Source organism: Somniosus microcephalus, chromosome 1 (assembly GCF_052327205.1).
Source record: "Somniosus microcephalus isolate GS21.2 chromosome 1, FLI_Smic_1.0, whole genome shotgun sequence".
Lineage (NCBI taxonomy): Eukaryota > Metazoa > Chordata > Chondrichthyes > Squaliformes > Somniosidae > Somniosus > Somniosus microcephalus.
In genome coordinates this window covers 385,626,896-385,643,173 of record NC_140987.1, presented here as the reverse complement: position 1 = coordinate 385,643,173, position 16,278 = coordinate 385,626,896, and the positions used below count along the sequence as shown (strand labels likewise).

Below are 16,278 nucleotides of genomic sequence, written 5' to 3'. Positions count from 1 at the left end.
GGGGTGGTAAATTGTGAGGAGGAAAGCCTCAGGCTACAGGACGATCTAAACGGGTTGGTCAGATGGGCGGAAAAGTGGCAAATGGAATTTAACCCTGAAAAGTGCGAGGTGATGCATTTTGGACGGACAAATAAGGCAAGGGAATACACAATGAGTGGTAGGACCCTAGGAAGCACAGGGGGTCAGAGGGACCTTGGTGTACATGTACATAGATCCCTGAAGGCAGCGGAACAGGTAGATAAGGTGGTTAAAAAGGCATATGGGATACTTGCCTTCATTAGCCGAGGCATAGAATATAAGAGCAGGGAGGTTATGATGGAGCTGTACAAAACGCTGGTGAGGCCACAGCTGGAGTACTGTGTGCAGTTCTGGTCACCTCACTATAGGAAGGATGTGATTGCTTTGGAGAGGGTGCAGAGAAGATTCACCAGGATGTTACCTGGGATGGAGCGCCTCAGCTATGAAGAAAGACTAAACAGGCTGGGATTGTTTTCCTTGGAGCAAAGAAGGCTGAGGGGGGACCTGATTGAGGTGTACAAAATGATGAGGGGCATAGACAGGGTAGACAAAGAGGAACTTTTCCCCTTAGGGGGGTCAATAACAAGGGGGCATAGATTCAGGGTAAGGGGCAGGAGATTTAGAGGGGATTTGAGGAGGAACTTTTTCACCCAGAGGGTGGTTGGAATGTGGAACTCAATGCCTAAAAGGGTGGTAGAGGCAGGAACCCTCACAACATTCAAGAAGCATTTGGATGAGCACTTGAAATGTCATTGCATACAAGGCTATGGACCAAATGCTGGAAAATGGGATTAGACTGGACAGGGATGGATGGGCGGCGCAGACACGATGGGCCGAAGGGCCTCTTTCTGTGCTGTAAAACTCTGTGACTCTATGAAGGGAAGATGGTGGTGGTTGTTGTTGATCAATCATCTCCGCACAAAGGAAGATGGTTGTGGTTGTTGATCAATCATCTCGGCCCCAGGACATCGCTGCAGGAGTTCCTCAGGGCAGTGTCTTAGGCCCAACCATCTTCAGCTGCTTCATCAATGACCATCCCTCCATCATAAGGTCAGGAATTGGGGATGTTCGCTGATGATTGCAGTGTTCAGTTCCATTTGCAGCTCCTCAGATAATGAAGCAGTTCTTGCCTGCATGCAACAAGACCTGGATGACATTCAGGCTTGGGCTGATAAGTGGCAAGTAACATTCGCGCCACAGAAGTGCCAGGCAATGACTATCTCCAATAAGCGAGAATCTTCAATAACCTTCCCATGACATTCAACGGCATTACCATCGCTGAATCCCCCACCATCAACATCTTGGGGGTCACCATTGACCATAAACTTAACTGGACCAGCCACATAAATACTGTGGCAAAAAGAGCAGGTCAGAAGCTGGGTATTCTGCGACAAGTGTCTCTTCTCCTGACTCCCCAAAGACTTTCCACCATCTACAAGGCATAAGTCAGGAGTATGATGGAATACTCTCCACTTGCCTGGATGAGAGCAGCTCCAACAACACTCAAGAAGCTCGACACCATCCAGGACACAACAGCCCGCTTTATTGGCAACCCATCCACCACCTGAGGAACTCCTGTAGCGACGTACTTAGGCTGAGATGATCGGCCTCCAACAACCACAACCATCTTCCTTTTGTGCTAGGTATGACTCCAGCCAACGGAGAAATTTTTTCCCCCCTGATTCCCATTGACTTAAATTTTACTTGGGCTCCTTGATGCCACACTTGGCCAAATGCTGCCTTGATGTCAACAGCAGTCACTCTCACCTCTGGAATTCTGCTCTATTGTCCATGTTTGGACCAAGGCTGTAATGAGGTCTGGAGCCGAGTGGTCTTGGCGGAACCCAAACTGGGCAATGGTAAGTGCTGCTTGATATCACTGTCGACGACTCCTTCCATTGCTTTGCTGATGATGAGAGTAGACTGATGGGGTGGGAATTGGCCGGACAGGACATACCTGGGCAGTTTTCCACATTGTCGGATAGATGCCAATGTTGTAGCTGAATTGGAACAGCTTGGCTAGAGGTGCGGCTAGTTCTGGAGCACAGGTCTTTAGCACGACAGCCAGGATGTATCCAGTGCTCTTGGCTGTTTCTTGATATCACGTGGAGTGAATGGAATTGGCTGAAGACTGTCTTCTGTGATGGTGGGGACCTCGGGTGGAGGCCGAGATGGATCATCCACTCGGCATTTCTGGCTGAAGGTGGTTACAAAAGCTTCAACCTTGTCTTTTGCACTTGCGTGTTAGGCTCTGTCATTATGGAGCCTCCTCCTCCCCTTAGTTATTTAATTGCCCACCAACATTCATGATTGGATGTGGCAGGACTGCAGAGCTTTGATCTGATTTGTTGGTTGTGGGATCGCTCAGCTCTGTCTATCGCATGCTGCTTCTGCTGTTTAGCATGCATGTAGTCCTATGTTGCAGCTTCCCCAGGTTGGCACTTCATTTTTAGGTCTTAGACATTTTTAGGTACACTGCTCCTGGCATGCTCTTCTACACTCCTCATTGAACCAGGGTTGGTTGCCTGGCTTGATGATAATGGTAGCGTGAAGGATATGCTAGGCCATTAGTTTACAGATTGTGGTGGAATACAATTCTGCTGCTGATTGCCCATAGCACCTCATGGATGCCCAGTTTTGAGCTGCTAGATCTGTTCTGAATTTATCTCATTTAGCACGGTGGTAGTGCCATACAACACGATGGAGGGTGGTATCAGTGCGAAGATGGGACATTGTCTCCACAATGACTGTGCTGTGGTCACTGCTACCAATAATGGCCCAGAAATTCCAGAACGGGGCTTGCAGCGCGTGCAAGCCCCGTATTTACACTTACCCCGCGCTACTGCCGATCAGCTCCAGGGACGCCTGGAATTGGTGTTTCCAGAAGAAGAATCCCGGGCAGCGTATGACGTCACGCCGCCCAGGAGTGCAGCCAGCGCGAAGCCAGGAGCGTGCAGTGCAAGTGAGACACGCCCCTTGAGGTCTGTTTCACTGGACACGCCCCCAATGTTTCTGTCAAGCTGCTAACCATTTTTACATGCAAAGCAGCAGTTTAAATAGGTTTTTGGAAGTTTTTTGAAGATTTTGGTAACTTTTATAAACTTTTTTAAATGTTTACATTATTTTGAGTAATCTGAAGTAGTTTTAAACAGAATTAAAGCAATTTAAAGACTTTTAAAAGCCCTAAAAGAATTTTTTTAATTCCATTTATTTATTTAGCAATGTTGTCGTCATACGTGTCTTCACACTGTTCCCTTTGGGGAACTGTATGAAGTGGTGGAAGGATTTATGGCCATGATTAACGCTCATTCCGTGACCGTAACCATCTTTGAACCAGGCATTAGGGCGGTTAGTCCTATGGCGGGAGGGTTTTACGGGCTCCCACAAGCTACACAAGGAGGGGGGGCCACCCACACCCACGGACGCAAATATCCCACTGGATGTCAACCCAGAATTTAGAGCCGGAGCTCCGACTCCACTTGCCAGGACTGTCTGGAGCGGGGTTCGAAACCATACCCTGATCTGGCCCAGCGGCGGGGATCCTACCGCTATGACAAAGGCCCAATCCGATTAGCAACGTGAAATGGCAGCATAGGGCTCCAGTCACGGGGAGGGAAAAGGCGCAGGAAACGTATGGGTGTCACCTTTTGTGCGGAGTGGGCCTTTTGCGTAGCAGTAAGCATCCCCGCCGCTGGGCCAGAAGGAGTAGGGTTTTGAACCCCACTCCAGACAGTCCCGGCAAGTGGAGTCGGAGTTCCAACTTTAAATTCTGGGTGGACATCCAGCGGGATACTTGCGTCCGTGGGTGTTGGTGGCGCCCCCCCCCCCCCCCCCTCAGATGGGTTGTGGGAGCCCGTAAAACCCTCCCGCCATAGGACTAACCACCCTAATGGCTGGTTCAAAGATGGTTACGGTCACGGAATGAGCGTTAATCACGGCCATAAATCCTTCCACCACTTCATACAGTTCCCCAAAGGGAACAGTGTGAGGATACGTACGATGATGACCTCTTGCGCAATGCACCTCCTTGGACCCTCAGTCGCAGATGCGAGGGGGCAAGTCGTGCAATTGTTAAATTTTTCATTTTATTGACATGTAAAATGTTGGCCCAGTAATTCCCTTCCAAATGCGCGAGTACGGTCGGGGTACTTACGCATCTGGCTGGATGAAATGCCGGTTTTCAGCATGCACAGTGCATGTGGGGAAAACCAGCATTTCCTGTCCTCTGAACGAAGGGGTTCAGAGGCAGAACGCGTGCGACTGCACAGGCAGCGCGTGCGCAGTATAATTCGCCGCTTTCATTAATGCTTTCAGTGAGGTCAAGTCATTACAACTTACACATGAAAAAAGCATGGGTGCAGTTGCTCCAGAGGCTGCGGAGGAAGATATTTATTATCGTGGAGCTTCTGAAAGTATGTATGTCTGTATATATTCCTTTTGCGTGTTATGTATATATTCCTTTACTTATGTGTATGAATATTATTTAATTATGACTTTCAGAGAAAGTAACTTATTGGAAAATCATAATTAAAAACATACACATTAGTAAAGGAATATAAAACATACATACATATACGTAAAGGAATATATGTGGACATACATACATAACTCATTCTCACATTCCATTCACACAGCCACAATTGCTCCTTCTACCTACCGTTCTGAAAACCCTTATTTAAAAAAAAAAAAAAAAAATTTTAACTTTAAAACTTACTTAAAATTTCTTAAAATAACTTCCCTCCCTTTCCCAAACAAAAATATTGCATTTCAGAAGCTCCACGATAAAATGTTTCTTCCTCCGCAGCCAATGAACCACTTTACACTTGCTTTTTTCAAGTGTAACTTCTGAGGACTTACCCTCACGGATTTCATGAATGAAATCTACGAAGTTCACTGCGCAAGCGCTGCCTGTGCAGTCGCACGCGCTCGAGGTCTGGAAATGCCGGCGTTCCCCGCATGCGCTGTTCATGCTGAACGCCGGCATTTCCAACGGCCAGATGCGTGAGTACCCCGAGCGCACTCACGCCTTTGGCCGCGAATTTCTGGCCCAATGTCATTGGAGAGATATATCTGCAACAGGTAGATTGGTGAGGATGAGGTCAAGTAGGTTTGTCCCTTGTTGGTTCTCTCCCCATCTGCCACAGGCCCAGTTTGGCAGCTTTGTCCTTCAGGACTTGGCCAGCCAGTGGTGCTACCGAGCCACTCTTGGTTATGGACATTGAAGTCCTCCACCCAGAGTACATTTTGTGCTCTGTTTCAGTGCTTCTTCCAAGTGGTGTTCAACATAGAGGAATACTGATTCATCAGCTGAAGGAGGGCAGTAGGAGGTAATCAGCAGGAGGTTTCCTATGCCATGAGTCGATGTTGAGGACTCACAGGGCCACTCCCTCCACTGTGGCCACTGTGCCGCCACCTCTGGGATGGTGACTGGAGTCTGGGACATTGGCTGAAAGGTATGATTTTGTGAGTATGACTATGCCAGGCTGTTGCTTGGCTAGTTTGTGGGACAGCTTTCCCAATTTAGGGACAGCTGTTAGTGAGGAGGACTTTGCCAGATCGACTGGGCTGGGTGTGCCTTTGTCGTGTTCGAATCCAGTGCCAAGGTAGATGCCGGATGATCCGTCCGGTTTTATTATTATTTTTGTTTTTCATAGCGGACATTAGTGAACCAGATGGGTTCTTATGGTAGTTTCACTAGCTTTTTATTCCTGATTTATTTAATTAAGTGAATTTAAATTCCCCAGCTACCGTGGTGGGATTTGAACTGGCATCTCCGGATTATTAGTCCAGGTTACTAATCCAGTAATATAACTACTGTGCCACTGTACCCTGCTAATACCCAATAAATTACAGTAACAAAGTTGGACCTGGCTTTTATTTAGAACTTTTTGAATTATCTTGTTTCTTTCAGTACTTCAAAGATGGTTTATTTGCATCTCATGCAAGTCTAAGTAGCAGCTATCACCAGGTTAAGACACCAAGGACCATTTGAGCAGAATACAACCAAAGTTGAAAAGGAGAAGAGGAGAAAATTAAGTGAATCAGTTAGTATTTGTAAGGTAATATCAAGTTTGGGGTTTAAAAAACTGAGGTTATAGAATGAAGGAAAGACTTGTGGAGGTAAAGATTGCCATAATTTTGAGGCCTGTCAAAAGAATGCATGTGATGAATCTTAATTGCAGCACAGATATGCAGGATTAGAATGGAACACAAAATGAAAGTTGAGTGCTGAGAATCATACTACTGATAAAGTGGAAAAAGACCAGAAAGGTTCTAACAGAGATAGAAAGGGGTTGGATACTGTAAGTGAAGAATTGCTTTTCAGACGACAAGCTTTGTTTTGTATCTTGTCCAGGAGTGCAAGAGATATCAGAAGAGCCTCTACAGGTATGTTGGTTTTTAAGTATTGGCTAGACTTGGATTTAGTAGAGAATAAATGTTGTTGAGGAACAATTATAAGCGTTCTATTTGAGGTCAGAGGAGATGGCGAGGCCCAGAATGTCTAGTTGAAGGGCATGGGGTGGAGCCATCAAACGTAAGAGATGGTAGCTGTTGTTTAGACTTGGTTGAGATATAAAATAATTATCTTCGAAGAATTGAATAAAAAGCAAGAGTTTCACTGCTCCATTGAATGGCATGGGAAAAAAATCAAGGTGTGGTGGTGACTGAGTATTGCGAGAGAATGGGCCGAGTCTGGTCAAAACTTGTTTGTCCAGTTGCAAGCGCAGGATGGTGCAGTTGACTTGTGGTGCATCTGCTGCTTTTAAAATAAGAAAATACAATGTTCACAAAACTTCACAGCTTGAAATTATTGTAAAATTTGGAATGTATGTTTCTATACAGTAAATATGTATCTCATTTAAAGGTTATTAGAATGAGGCAAAGACTTGTGGAGGTACAGATTGCCATAATTTTAAGGCCAGTCAAAAGAATGCGTGTGATGAACCTGAATTGCAGCACAATTATGTAGGGATAAGGAAGAGCTTACTGGATTAGAATGGAACACTAGATAAAAATTGAGTGGAGCACTGAGAATCACACTACTGATCAAATGGAAAAAGACCAGGGAATTTCTGTATCACACTTAAGTATAAATAGAAAGAAAGCCTATCTGCAGAGAAACATCCCAATGAACACACAGTATATCCTAGTTTCAGGAGTTACACTTAATAAAAAGTATATGAAGAAAGACAGTCTGACCTCTAGTTGATCTAAGGATCTGCCCAAGAACAATTAGCTTCTAAAAAAGACTTGCTCATTACAAGTTGCACACAGCTATACTGTACTTTAATGCCAGATAATATATTGGGCGTGGTACAGTACAATTTCATAAAATAGCATAGCCGTTGATCTACTGTGAGCCGTATTGTAGTTACTGAACTTTATGGCCATTCTGCAACTCAACAAACTTGGTGTGTCAAAAATCTATGAATACTAAAGTGGAGGCTCTTTCTTTGGTGTAAAAAATGGGCTAGCTTATAAGAGACAAAATTGAGCTTCTGAACAGTTTCTGCCTGCTTGAGTCTATTGAACTTTTGTGATGTGAATAAACTGTCTTTTGTGAAGAATTGAGGAAGCAAGATTTTTATTACTCTTTTGAAAAGCATGGATGAAGTCATTGAACTTTTTTCATTTGGGAGTTCAGACTTTAAGATTTTGTGTTTTCAAAGAGCTGAGCAATTTGCCTCCGAGGCAGTAAGCGGATAAATAGCCTTCAAAGGCTTCCTCAGAAGCAATAAGCTTCTGCGAGAAGTGTGTCAACTTTGATCAAAGAAGTAAGTTTCTGAGGAAGCCTTTGAAGGTGAGAGAAGTAGCAAGGCAGAGGCGTACAAAGATAATTTGAGTGGAGGGGTATGATTGCTGAAGGCTCCATTACCTATGGTGGAATGGAAGGAGTGGGGACAGACACACAGCTGTCAAGAATCAGGGCAAGGAATGTGAGCTGGGACCTAAAACTGTATGGGGTTGCAGAGGTTGAACTTGGCCATAAAGGGAATTATAAATGAGGACAAGGATTTTCAAATCAATATGCTGGCAGATAGGAAGCCAGTTGACACTGGTGATGAGTGTCGTAGGTGAATGGATGTTTTACGGGATTGGTTTTAGGTAGCAGAAATTTCTGAGTTGGTGTTTGTGTAAAGTGTAGCTCCGGAGATCATGAAGCGGGGCTCTGGGACTCGTCTGCATTTAGCTGGAGGAGGTTCTAGCTCCTCCCAGACTTGATATTGGACAGACAGCACAGCAACAGTTGTGGAGTTGAGGGTGATGAGGTAAAGCTGGGAGTTGTTGGCATACATATGGAATCTGACCCCATGCTTACAGATAATGTTGCTAAAATGCAGCACTTCTATGAAGAATACTAGGTAAAAGAATGGAGCCTTGGGGCGTGCCAAGGTGACTTGCAGGGACGGGAAGAACGTCCATTGTAATCTATCCAGAGATAGGTAGGAATGGAACCATGAAACGGCGATGCCACAGAAGAGGACCACAAAAGACAGGCAATAGCAGGATGGAGTGGTGAATCATATTGAAGGCCCTGGAGGTTGAGAAAGATGAGGAGTGATAATTTACCACTGTTGGAGTTGTGCGGAATATCATTGGTGACTTTGATCAGGGTGGCACTAATCTATGCACTGCAGTGAGATGACGTGAGATATTGATCAGGAAAGTCTGCCTCTGATGAATTGTCAAATAAATGGGTATTTTTGTGCATTTGCAGCACAATTTGCATGTTGTGGACATTTTAAACCCCTTTGGAGATTTCAAGCAATGTCCATATCAAACAGAAAATTGGTATCAAACAAAACAGATCCTTGAGGATTGTTGCTGTTAATTTTCATTAATGATTTAGAGGAGAGCTTAAATGGAATCATTTTAAAATTTGTTGAAGCCATGAAAATGTGTGTGTGTTTGTGGGGTTGGGTGGGGGTTAGAAATTCAGATCAGTAGGTAGCAGGCTGATTTAGACAAGTTAGAAGAATGACCAGTGTGTGGCAGATGTCACTTAATGTGGACATGTGCAATATCATGCTTTTGGTATTGGGACTCCAGGCATGTTTATACCATATAGGTTTATCCATCAAAAGTAACAGATCAAGGAAGAGATCTGGGGGTAATAGTTGATCAAAAATGGACAAGCAATCTCTGGTGTTTACGGTTGTACCACTAGGATTATCAAATATAAAATGTAGAGCAATATATTTGGGCTAAGAAGGCTTTATTATGACTGCACTTGGAGTATTATTGCGCTTTGGTCTGCATATACAGTGAAGGCTCTGGACAAGGTGCAGAGGAAGGTAACCAAGTGATATCTAACATTAGTGTTCTTAGTTATGACATTAACAACAATTTCCATTTATGTGGTGCATTTTAATATAGAGAAACATCCCAAGGGATGTGAGAGCTTGGCCAAACAAGTAGATTTTAAGGAGGAGCTTAAAGGAGAAGAGGGATGGGCAGAGATGGAGGGATTTAAGGAAGGAATTCCAGAGGATGGAGCCTAAGCACCTGAAGGCGTGGTTACCAATCTGAATTGGTAGTGAGGGTATGACGTTTGTGGTGGGGACTGAAGACGATGGCTTTGGTCTTCCCAATGTTTAACTGGAGGAATTTAAGGCTCATCTAAGATTGGAATCGACATGATAGCAGAGAGGCAGATGGTAGAGCTAGGTGTCCTCAGCATGTATGTGGAAGCCATGTCTGCATATCATGTTGCCAAGGAGCAACATGTAGATTGTGGGTGGGGGGGTGTGTCAAATGTCTGGCCTGTGGAATAGTTATATCTAGCCTGTGGTGTCCTGTGCAGAGTCTCCTGGAATGGGAGATGAATCCCCTGGGTGCTGCTTCTTGTGCCTTTTTAAATTTCAAAAAGAAAGACTTGCATTTAAATAGTGCCTTTCAGCCCCAAAGCGCTTTACAGTCAATGAAGTACTTTTGAAGTGGAGTCACTGTTGTAATGTAGGGAACGGGGCAGCCAATTTGCGCACAGCAAGCTCGCACAAATAGCAATGTGTTAATGACCAGATAATCTGTTCTTTTAGTGATGTTGCTCAAGGCATAAATATTGGCTAGGACACTGGGGAGAACGCCCCTGCTGTTCTTTGAAATAGTGCCATCGGATCTTTTACGTCTACGTGAGAGCAGACGGGTTTAACGTCTCACCCGAAAGACGACACCTCCGACAGTGCCGCGCTCCCTCAGCACTGCACTGGAAGGTCAGCCTTTTTGTGCTCAAGTCTCCGGAGCAGGACTTGAATCCACAACCTTCTGACTCAGGCGAGAGTGTTACCCACTGAGCCATGGCTGACCTGATTTTGTGCTGTAGCAGCTCCACCCCCACGCTTGCGCGGTTGGACTAGAAGAGAGTGACCAGAGCCTAGGGGGCAAGAGATTGGGACTTGGTGGGAATAAGAGACTGAGATTGGGACTGAGGAGAGGGGGGCGGGAGGTGGAGGGAGCAAGAGACTGACATTTGGACTTGGTGTGGGGAGGGGGCTGGGTACTGGAGGGCATTTAGGAGAGTGGGGCTCGCGGAGGGAGAGGGTGAAGGGCCTGTGGGTCAGAGAGAGGATGACGGGGAATTGGGGGTTGGGATGGAGCTCGGGAGAGGTAGACTAGATGAATGGGGGTTGGAGAATAGGGCTCGGGTGGGAGGAGACAGCGAGACCATGGAATGCTTGTTGGGATATTGGGGCTTGGGCGGAGGGAAAAGGAGAGACTGTGGTTCAGGCGATTGGGGCTTGGGCGGTGGGGTATGTGTGGGGCCCAGCTTTTAACCTGCTTTAGTGGGGGGGGGGGGGGGGAAACTTCTCGCATCTTAATTGTAACTTCTCCTTCCTGTCTTTTTCTACTGGACTCAACTCTAGTATAAATAGTTCTGTAAATTAAAAAGTGTTTCTCAATTTATTATCTTGATTTAGCACCAGTTTGCCATATCATCCTGGCGCGTATCTTCGGGTAGAGCTGGAACCAGTACTGCTTTCTCGTGAGTAATCTTCTCTTGCATCAAATTGTGAGGATGATAAGGTTATTGTGGCTTCATTTTTAACATGCTAATTTATTATAGCCAAGTATTCAGGAGCAGCTTGATGACTAATACTGCATGCTTCTGTTTTACTTGCATCATGTTGATGTTTCTCATTTTCTCTTGGCATAGCTTCAAATCTCAGCACTTGAGACTAATGCATGGCCTAGCTGTTTAAGTTTAAAAATACAGAAATGCATGGGGAAATTCAGTGGATGTAGTAAACATTGACTTCAGTACCTCCTTGGTCGAGGTACCGCATAGGAGATTATTACAGAAGATTAAGGGTTTCTGGAATTGGGGTAGGACAGGAAACTGGAGCAGGACATAAGAAATAGGAGTAGGCCATAGGGCCCTTTATGAGCCTGTTCTGCCATTCAGTAAAATCATGGCTGATCTTCTACCTTAACTCCACAATACCCATCCTGCTTGATTACCTTTAATATCCAAAAATCTATCGATCTCTGTCTTGAATATACTCACCGACTCAGCATCCACAGCCCTCTAGGGTAGAGAATTCCATAGATTCACAACCCTTTTGAGTGAAGAAATTTCTCCTCATCTCAGTCCAAAATGTCTGACCCATTATTCTGAGACTGACCCCTGGTTCTAGACTCCCCAGCCAGGGGAAACATCCTCTCCGCATCTATCCTGTCTAGCCCTGTAAGAATTTTATATGTTTCAATGAGATCACCCCATCTTCTAAATTCTAGGGAATATAGACCTAGTCTCCTCAATCTCTAGTATTAGGCCAATCGCTGCCCCCCCCCCCCCCCCCCCCCCCATCCCAGGAATCAGACTGGTGAACCTTTGTTGTACTCCCTCTAAGGCAAGTATATCCTTCCTTCGGTAAGGAGACCAAAACTGTACACAGTACTCCAGGTGAGGTCTCACCAAGGCCCTATATAATTGCAGTAAGACTTCTTTACTCTTATACTCCAATCCTTTTGTAATAATGGTTAACATACGATTTGCTTTCCTAATTGCTTGCTGTACCTGCATGTTAACATTCAGTGATTTGTGTACAAGGACACCGAGGTCCCTCTGAATAACAACATTTCCCAATCTCGCTCCATTTAAAAAAATGAGATTTTGTGCATGTGTGAAATTTTGAATGGGATGTGCAACCCATTAATGGGACCGCACAACCCCCAAAAAATTAGGGGGCACATTGGTTACAACATCAAAACACTTCTGTTAGATTTCCCTTTCATAAATCTGTGTTGACTCTGCCCATCTGATGATTTTCTAAGTGCCCGGTTACCACGTCCCTGATAATAGATTCTAGCATTTTCCCTATTACTGATGTCAGGCTAACCGGTCTATAGTTCCCTGTTTTCTCTCTTCCCTCCTTTCTTGAGTAGCTGGGTTACATATGCTACCTTCCAATCTGCGAGGTCAGTTCTAAAATCTAAGGAATTCTGGAAGATCAAAACCAATGCATCCACTATCTCTGTAGCTACTTCTTTTAAAACCCTAGGATGCAGGCCATTTGTCAGCTTTTAGTACTATTTCTTTACTAATAATTTCTTTAAGAGCCTCATTCTCACTGGACCCTTGGTTCCCCACTATTTCCGAATGTTTCTTGTGTTTTCTTCCATGAAGACAGATATAAAACAGGAGGAGAAGGACTTCAAAGAGGGGATTTGAGAACCTCTTTTATGATGTCCCAATGTCCTGAAAGGTATTTCACTGCCAAGCCTAGGGAAATGGCAGGTTACATCAGGTTATGTTATAGTGAGGGCCCACAAGTTGAAAGGTATGCAGGTTTATTAACAACCGGGAGTCCCAGCATGAACAATTATTTTGTGTGGGTTACTGGTATGGAAGTGGAGGGGGTGGGTGGCAGGCGAAGGAATATCTTCTAAAACCTAAATTTAGATTTATTTGGTTGTTGCCTTGGCCACTTTATTTCGTTGCCCTTGTATGATTTTACTCCTATGTATCTGAATACAGCCAGCACGTCCTCCAGAAATGGCTTCTCTTCCTGCTCCTACAGTCATCTCCAGATTCCCTCAAGGTTCCATCCCTGACCACCACCTCTTCCTCATCTACTACATACTGCCTCTTGGTAACATTTTCAGGGATCACCCTGATCTACCTCTCCACCAGTTCTCCTGATCCTACGACTGGTTTTGTTGCCAGACTGCTTATGTGACCATCATTGAGCCACAACTTTTTCCAGGTTCACATTGGGATGACCAAAGCCATCATTTTTGGCCCCCACTGTAAACTTCACTCCCTTGCCACTGATTTAATTTCCTTCCTCAGTTACTTGAACATTTTAACCAGATCGTATGAAACCTTGGTGTCCTGTTTGACCCTGAGCTGAGCTTTAAATACCACATTCTATCCATCACCAAATGATCTGAGCCTGGACACAATTGTCCAGCTCTGCCCCCCACAGCTGAAATTCTTATCCATGCTTTTGTCCCTTTTGACTTGATTATTCCAATTCCTTTCTTTCTGGCCTCCCATCCTACACAAACTTTAACTTGTCCAAAAGGCAGCCACCTGTATCGTGTCCTATGCTAATTCCTGCTCATCCATCACCTCCACACTGCCTCACTATTCCCCAATATATTAAAATGGAGCTTCTCATCCTTGTGTTCAAATTCCTCCATGGTTGTGGTACATCCTACCTCTGTACTTGCTTCAGCTATATATTTCCTACCAAGCTCTTCATTCCCTTGACCATGAAAGAAAGAAAGACTTGCATTTATATAGCACCTTTCTTCTCCACTTCTCTCTCCTTCTGAAAAGTCTTTTCGGAACCCATCTTTTCAGCTAGGTTGTCGATGACTGATCCTAATCTTTCCCTTCATGGCTCAGCATCAGTTTCCCTGTCTCTTTCCATTTGTGAAGTGCCTTAGGGTGTTTTCTTACCTTAAAATTACTATATAAATTGATATTCATCGTGTCTGTTTACATAACCACTATTTTATGATGATTACATTGTAACATGATTTGCAAAGCTGCAGTAATTTTAACAGGTGACGTGATCAGAGGATATGAGCTTGAACTAGGAGCATATGGCTGAGGAAGCTAGTGTAACAAGCGACATATTGAGCAGTCTTAAACAGAAGCATATCCTGTGACCTTTGTGTACTCCAGTATCCTCTTCTGGGTATATCTTGGCATGGTGTAGGAATATTGATGATCCATTCTGTATGCTTTGCTGGGTTTCAGTATTGTTTAACATATAGTGGAATTATGTAATCGAGCATCAAAAATGAGATAGGAGAATTCTGTTTGTTCGTGATCTTGTTCTTGCTATTCCTGAAAATCGTGTTGTTAAGTGAGAATTAAAACAAGCCGTAAACAGGATAACTGAAAATACCAAGATCAGCAAGTGGAAATTTCTATTTTTTTATGTACATTTAATGTTGACTTTGAATTACTTGGCTTAAGCCCAGCCAGCAGTATACCTGTTGCTTTACAGACATTAAATTGAAAGAAAAAAGGACACGAGAAGTGACTGTACGTGCATTTTATTTTAAGGAAATTTGGATGTTTTCTAAATACTGGGATAGTGTTTTTGAGGGTTAAGCACTGCACTTAACAAAAGCTTTTTATTAGATCTAGGTTAGGGCAACAAGACTCCCTGCAGAAAGCTATTTGTCACTAGGACAGGACTTAAAGCACTGCTTGTTGTTCAGAGATTTTATCCAGCAAGACTGCTCTTGTTGTACATCATTTTGTGTCAGAAGCCTTCGTGTAATACTTCCTATCCATCATTCATATTTCTTGGTCTTTCAACTTCAATATTCAGCAGCCTGCACAATAAAACATTCCAGGCATGGTGATGTAAGCAATCTGAGTGGTCTGTATTGACGATGATGCTGATTACAACAGTGACTCCACTTCAAAAGTACTTCATTGGCTGTAAAGTGCTTTGAGATGTTCGGTGGTCGTGAAAGGCACTATATAAATGCAAGTCTTTTTTTTATGCCAATTCTAGACATCACACTTTAGGAAGGATGTCAAGGCCTTAGAGAGGATGCAGAGGAGATTTACTAGAATGGTACCAGGGATGAAGGACTTTAATTATGCGGGGAGACTAGAGGGTTGTCTTCCTTACAGCAGAGAGGGTTTGTGGTAAACCACTGTTGTTGTTGCACACTGTTGTGCCTATGCATGCCTCAGCTGACTCCGCCTCTGGCTCCACCCACATACCCGGGTATAAAGGTGACTGCTCTGCAGCCCCCTGCCCTTTTGGATACCAGGCAACCACGAGCGGCATGCTCTGTTCTTTGCTAATAAAAGCCTATTAATTAACTCTCTGTCTTTTATGAGGAATTGATAGCGCATCAATTTTATTAGCAAAACAAAATGTCGGGTCCAAATGCTGAACAGCAGGAGCTGCATCAACTGACGGCGCCAAACGCTGAGCAGCAGGCGCTGCTGCGAGCCCTCAGACCAACATGCCTGGACCTAGACCCCCCAAGAAGCGGGTTCGGCTACCAAATTCGCACAATGGCTGCGCTGCTTCGAGGCTTACCTGGAAGCCTCAACTGTGACCCTAGACGAAAACAAGCTGAAAATCCTGGCCTCAAAGGTGAGCCACCAAGTTTATACACTAATCCAGGACGCGACGACCTACGCGGCGGCTATCGATCTGCTTAAAGGGCAATACGCACGCCCGGTAAATACGGTCTATGCCAGGCACCTCTTAAGATCCCGCAGACAGCAGCCTGGGGAATCGGTGGAGGCCTTCCTACGGGCACTACGGATACTCGGCCGAGGCTGCGATTGCAAAGAAGTATCAGCCGCAGCACACACGGAGGGACTGATCCGAGATGCTTTCGTTGCGGGTCTAAGGTCCGACTACTCCCGGCAGAGACTGTTGGAGAAGGGAGAAATAGACCTGAAAAAGGCAGTGTCCCTCGCGCTCTCGCTCGACGCGGCCCACAGGAATATGGACGCTTTCTCCCCTAACCGCTCCACACCGTGGACGCCGCAACCTTGGGTCATGGGACCGCCACCTCCAACTGCTGCAGCGATGTCCAAAGCACAGAAATGTTATTTTTGTGGCCAGGCAAAACACCCCAGAGCACGCTGCCCGGCGAAAAACGCTACCTGCTCCGGCTGCGGGAAGAAAGGACACTATGTCAGCGCCTGCAAAGGTAAAACCGCTAACGCCAGCAGCGCCGCGTGTGAACCGTGGGGGCAGCCATCTTGTCCGCCATCTTGGGCTCCCCCAGCCGCGTGGGGATCGGGATCATGGGCTCCGCCAT

The 16,278-nt window shown here is 45.1% G+C and overlaps 1 protein-coding gene across 8 annotated transcripts in view; it reads left to right on the top strand.

Moving 5' to 3' along the window:
* The window catches only part of LOC147125071 (ecto-NOX disulfide-thiol exchanger 2-like), a 361,733-nt gene that overhangs the window by 45,507 nt on the left and 299,948 nt on the right, over nt 1-16,278 (top strand). For 5 of the 8 annotated variants that reach the window (XM_085996910.1, XM_085996960.1, XM_085996934.1 and 2 more), the window contains exon 2: nt 10,938-11,002. The exons of the other annotated variants lie outside the window; for them this stretch is intronic. The gene's annotated coding sequence lies outside the window, so the exon portion shown is untranslated. The remainder of the gene's footprint in view (nt 1-10,937; nt 11,003-16,278) is intronic. 8 annotated transcript variants of the gene reach the window in all.